Here is a 6000-nt window from a genome sequence, read left to right as displayed (position 1 = left end):
GCCAAAGAGTCCAGGGCACCTCCTTAGGACAGGGGCGGGGCCAGCACGGCTCAGGAGGGGCTTCAGTAAAAGGCGGAAGATTTATATGATCTGAAGAGAAACCAGAGTATTCTCAGGAGGGGCTTTAGAATCAGGGGCGGGGTCTCTGAGTCCCCGGCGTGGCCATGAAACAGCAGAGCTCACAAGGAGGACACTGCCAGTGACTCTGCCAGGGGAAACTAGGGCTGTGTTGGAGCTCTAGATCAGGGGGCGGGGCCCGTGAGGCTGTGAGTGGGGCTCACTAGGGCGAGGGCGGAGCTTATGAGTCCGCAGGCGGAGCTAAGACGAAGGAAGGAGCTCTAGGCCCGGGGGCCGTGGCCTTGAGTCCGGGGGCGGGGCCCACAAGGCCGGGGGCGGGGCCTCGTGGACGACACTGCTCTCAGAGGGACGTTTGGCGCCGTTTGTGCGGGCAGCCGCGGGGAGGAGTCGGCCTTGGCCCCGCCCCGGAGGGCCGCACCTCAGCAGGTAGGGGCAGGGGCTCCAGCCAGATTCATACTTTCCTAGTCCTCTGGCTTGGTGAGGCTGGAGTTAGGGGAGACTAGAACCCCTTTCCTCCTTCGCTCCCGGGGCACGGGGGGCCCAGGAGGGGGCCGGGGAACGAGGGGACAGGGTCACCAGCTCTGGTCCCTGATGCTATCCCGTGGGGGGAGGAGTGTCCCTTGTGTGAGTGAATGAATTAATGAATGAATGCCTCCCTCCCCCCAAGCCCGCCTGTCACACCAGGGTCAGCAGGGAACACTAGCTGCCTGTTTACTGAATAAAATGTATATTTCCTATTCTTTACCTGTGAACAATGTACTTGCAAAGAGTAAAGGCAAGGCCTCTATGTGTGAAGCACCTGTTTAGGAGTCAACTTTATACACTAGCAATATTATGTCCAACAAGAGGTTAAGGATTTTACAGGTTTCAGCAAAGATACTGGGTGTGTCAAGTTGCTCACTTTCCCCTGTTACTGAAGCCTGAGTAGAGTGTTTTCTTCTAATATATCATAGGCTGTTGGTTGATTTGTTTTTAAATTGATGTCTGACAAGGCACAGGAATTTGCCTTTATTTTATTTTACATTCCATGTCAGTCCTGGGGCTTGAAATCTCTGAACTAGGTGCTCAAAGTTAGCACTCTACCACTGGAATCACAGCTCCACATTGAGCTTTTTGGTGTCTCACAGAATTTTCTGCTGGTTAGAGCCTTCATCGTCATTTTCCTGATATGAATGAAGAATGGAATATGAAATGTGAATATGGCAGAAAGCTGTTGTGTTTGCATTTCAGTGAGGATGAAAGCAGTTTTTAAACCTCAGATCATCCACCTAACTTAGTGGGATGCTGTGGGATATAATATAGATATAATCAAGATGGTTAATCTTAATAAAATAATCTGGCATAGCACATTATTATTAATGTTATTAATAAGACATAATCTCAGGAGATTGAGTTCTGAAGATCCTGGTTCAAAGGCAGCCTGGGAAGAAACATTTATGTGACTCAATTAACTCCAATTAAGCATACACACACAAAACCAAAACAGAACAAAAAACACACAAAAACTGGAAGAGGAGCTTTGATTCAGTTCATAGAGTGCTCGCCTTACTCAAGCCTTGAGTTCAAGTCCCAGTACTGGCATGGGTGTGTACACGCACACAAAGACAGAATTTAAGACATTTTTGTTCCCTAAAGATGTTTCACTGAAATACCTGTTCAAACTCATTCAATCTACTATTCATCAGGTGTTATTATAAGTCAATTGGCTAAAACTTCCCATTTGGACAATCTCCAAGGTGTTTTCAAAGAGAAATAATTTCAAAAGTCATTCAGGAAAATTGCCTCCTCCCCAGCCCCCTGTTTGTTTAGATTGAAAAGAACTACTTATAAGTTGTTCATCTTCTGAACAGTGAAGCCAGAACCTTGAAATAACTGATTACAACTCAAAAGTAAGCAACAAATGAGTAGGAATCATGAGATAGGAAGCTTTAACATGGTTTCTAGGCATAAATATGTTTATTGCTTACTGCAGGAGAAATGTTCTAATTAAGAGGCATAATATGACTAAAGCCACCTCATTCTATGCAGAAATTTATAGCAAGTTCACTCTCTCTCTCTCTCTCTCTCTCTCTCTCTCTCTCTCTCTCTCTCTCTCTCTCTCTCTCTCTCTCTCTCTCTCTCCTCTCTCCTTTCCTGCTTCCCTCCCTCCCTCCCTTCCTTCTCTCTCTGTCTCCCACATCAGTTCAAAACAGATGAATAGGAGTCCCAGTGGTAGGCCTGGGTAACCAATGGGATGCAAACACCATATGCTCAAGGGTTTTTAAAATCCTTTTATATCGAGACCAGAATATTGTCTCTCAACTGGTCTCAAATATATTGAGTCATCTTCTTGGAAAGAAACATTCAAGTTGTAACATTTTACACCCATAAACAGCCTTGCTGAATTTTTTTCAAGGATGTTATAAAATAAAATATTATAGCAGTCTGGCTTAAAGATCACCCAAATAGAGACTATAACTTATCACAGCTCTGGTGAAGTTTCAAAATATACATGAAGAATGAGCATGAGCCATCTGTCCAATAAGAAACAGTTTCCTTATTGTTCGATTGTGTTTTTTAAAAAAATGCTGAACAATGATAATAGCAATAAAAAATGACAGTGATGATAGAATAGTTAACATTTATTGAACACTCATGATTATTTTCTATTACTGTCCTCAACAAGCACAGGAGGCAGACAGTGTCATTAATCTCATTTTGTAAATGAGAAAAACCGAGATGCCAATGGCTATAAATGACAACACCATTCCAAATTCTCTGTGTGATGGGAAAAAAATGGTTATATAATGACCTGAGGGTACCGACTCTGATTTATCTCTACATGTTAGAAAGCTTTCAGAGATAAACCTATTTACATGTGATATGAGAGACATCTGTGTATACCTGCATAGATCTAAGGATTTGAACCAGTAATTTTCCTCAATTTAGGCAGCTTCAAAAGGTAATTGAGCTGATTTGACACAGGCTAAGTGTTAGAATATGACCCTTTGATCTTAATGAGAAGAAACAGGAGCTGAAGTCACACTGCACAGGAGAATTGCACGACAAGTGGAAAATTGATGTGGTTTTAAGTGGACCATTTAAAAGGAAATGTTTCAAGAGAATCACATTATAGTCACTGAGTAGAAATCAGAGCTTCTGGGACCCATCCCCTTTCAGGGATGAATTTCTTCTTCTATCTTGCTGTTACTTTCAGATTTACTTTAATAAGTTGTATATATGCCTTCCAAAAGGAAGCATTGGCCTATGGAATGTAAATTTGAAAAGATCGAATTGCTTTCTACAGGCAAGGATGTATATAACTCAGAGATGATGTGTTTAAGACGTGTCTGAAAATGCACACTTGAAAATATTGGTCTCATTCTTCCTCTGGCAACCTTAGCTTATTACTTAGGAGTTGGATGATTCCACATGTGAGTTTCGAAGTTTCTGGCATTCAACCCAGTCCTGTTTCTCTGTTAAAATAGCTTTTCATAGGAAACTCCGTATTGGGGTGTTCATCTGATTTCTCCTGCATGAATGCTTCCTTGCTTTCCTACCAAGCCTCATTTAAACCTCTTATTAGTCAGCACAACCCAAGCAGAATAATTCATTGCCATCTTTAAAGATCCCCTAAGTTATAGCTTGAGAAGACTTTGTATTATCACTTTTCTCCTCCTCCTCTCCCCACAAACTGTATGCTTCCCTTGGTGGAAATTGACTTTCTTTAGTGAACATGTGCAGGCGAGGAGCAAAACTATGACATAGTAGCCACTTCACAGCCCAGGACTCGGATATTTGGAAATCTAAGATTAAAGCATAGGAAAAAAAAAGAATGCCAAATGGAATATACATCTATCTGGTGCCTAGAGAGGGAAGTGGAAAGGAAAGAAAGAAGAGGGAAGGAGGAGAGAGGAGAAGAAAAGAAAGTGAAGGAGAGGAATGGGAAAAGGAGAAGGGAGGGAGGAGGGGAGGAGAGGAAAGTAGAGGGAAAGAGAGGAGGCAGGGAGGAGAGCAGGAAAGGCAGATGAGTGGGTTGGAGAAGGGAGGGCTTGGAAGGAGAGGAAAAGGTGGAGGAGAAAGGATTCTCCTTAGTGCTCAGATAAGGTGGACACTGGAGGAACAACAGAAATTGTCCATATTTCTTTATGCCTGGCAGCAAGATCATCGAACACTAAGGTCATCAGACTGGGAGCAAATACTTGATGTATGTGGGAGTAGACATAGATTACATTTGTAAATGTAAATGTTTCAGTTCAACTGAAAATATTCAGAATCCCTTCAGTGGCTATATATTCATCCGCTAAGACCATGACTGCAAGAAAGGAAGGAAGTGCTGTCATTCCTGCACATGCCATTTCTTCTTCCATTTTCCTCCCATCCTGCCTTGCCTAGACCACCATGCTGTGGTGCTGTCACAGAATTTCACTGGCCAGTCCTTCCATGGAACTGGATATCTGGTTTGGTTCTTACCTCAACTTTCATTCTGTTTACCTATTTTCCACCTATCTCTCAACCTTCCTAATTCTTAGTAACTTTTCATTCTTTTTGGTCTTTCAGATCCACACTAAGCTCTCAAAAATAATGGAATGGGAATGAGGAACTATTTGGAGAACTCTCTAGAGTCTCTCCAGGCCCAGGCTTGAGAGTGCTGCTTCTGTCTGTAGCTTGTTCAAGCTAATTTAGACATAAAATGATGAAAATGATGGCAGAGACAGACTATTTTTTGTGCCAAGCTCAGAAAAGCTCTTGAGGTACATTTCCACTAATGGTGAAATGTGGGAACAGGAACAAAGGCTATTAACACTTGCCAATCTTCAGTAGTAACTTAAAACTAATGAGCAAATATTTATTAAAGTTAAACAAATATTTATTAAAGTTGAATTCCAAACTTCATTCCACTCTTTTTTTCTCTTCTCAAGTCATGACCATTTTCTTCCCTGTTCCCAAGATCCAGGCAAAAATAATCTTTCTTTCTTTCTTTTTTTCTTTTTTTCTTGCTTGCTTGCTTCCTTCCTTCCTTCCTTCCTTCCTTCCTTCCTTCCTTCCTTCCTTCCTTCCTTTCACTCTCTTTCTTTTTTCCTTCCTTTCTCTCTCCCTCTGCTTCTCCCTCCCTCCCTCCCTCTCTTCCTTCCCCCTGCCTCTCACTTTCTGCTCAGGCTATTTTCTAGGGCAAGTGTCTATTGTTTATTCACAGTACTTTCCAGTGAATATAACAAATGTTTGCGAAGAGGTGTCTCTCATAAGCACACAGGGATTTTTCCTGATACCACTACAACTTTATACTTATGATGATGATGACATCAAACAAAGTGTTCGTGTCTGAGGCTATTATATAGTCTTATTATTATTATCCCAGTTTACCTCTGACCAGGCTCTGTAGTAAGACTATCTCTACTATCTCCCCCACCCCCACCCCGTGCCCCTCCACTTTCATCATCACTGTGTTGCTTATGTGAAGTGGCTTTCATTTGTTTTTGTGTGGTTTTTGACCTCCTGGTCGGTTTTGAATAAAAATAACTTTTGGGGCAGGGAGTTTGGCCTAGTGGTAGAGTCCTTACCTAGCATGCACAAAGACCCGGTTCGATTCTTCTGTACCATATACAGAGAAGAAAGCCAGAAGTGGTGCTGTGGCTCAAGTAGTAGAGCTCTGGCCTTGAGAAAGTCCAAGGAGAGGGCTTACGCCCAGAGCTCAAGGCCCAGGACTGGCAAAAATAAATAACTCTTGATTACCAAATTCTTGCCTTGCCTAAGGCTTACATTTCTACACTATGCCCAGGTTAGAGGCAACAGGAGGTATGAGTTGAAGGAAAACCTCAGAGCCTTTGATGTATGGAATTTCAGGCTGTCCTGACCTATGGCTTTGTTCATGTAAAACCTTTTAAATAACACATAGCCTACATTTCGCAAAATACACAAATTGTAAGTTCATTGCTCCTTGAA

The 6000-nt window shown here is 42.5% G+C and overlaps 1 protein-coding gene across 1 annotated transcript in view; it reads left to right on the top strand.

Annotated features, from left to right (window-relative positions):
* The first annotated feature begins 414 nt into the window (after positions 1–414).
* The window catches only part of Spata16 (spermatogenesis associated 16), a 228129-nt gene continuing 222543 nt past the window's right edge, over positions 415–6000 (top strand). The window contains exon 1 of the mRNA XM_090342277.1: positions 415–504. The gene's annotated coding sequence lies outside the window, so the exon portion shown is untranslated. The remainder of the gene's footprint in view (positions 505–6000) is intronic.

The sequence above is a fragment of the Megascapheus bottae genome, chromosome 1 (assembly GCF_031878675.1).
Source record: "Megascapheus bottae isolate mThoBot1 chromosome 1, mThoBot2.hap1, whole genome shotgun sequence".
NCBI classification, from domain to species: domain Eukaryota; kingdom Metazoa; phylum Chordata; class Mammalia; order Rodentia; family Geomyidae; genus Megascapheus; species Megascapheus bottae.
The sequence above is the reverse complement of the archived record's forward strand: the minus strand, read 5'-3'. Positions and strand labels throughout refer to the sequence as shown.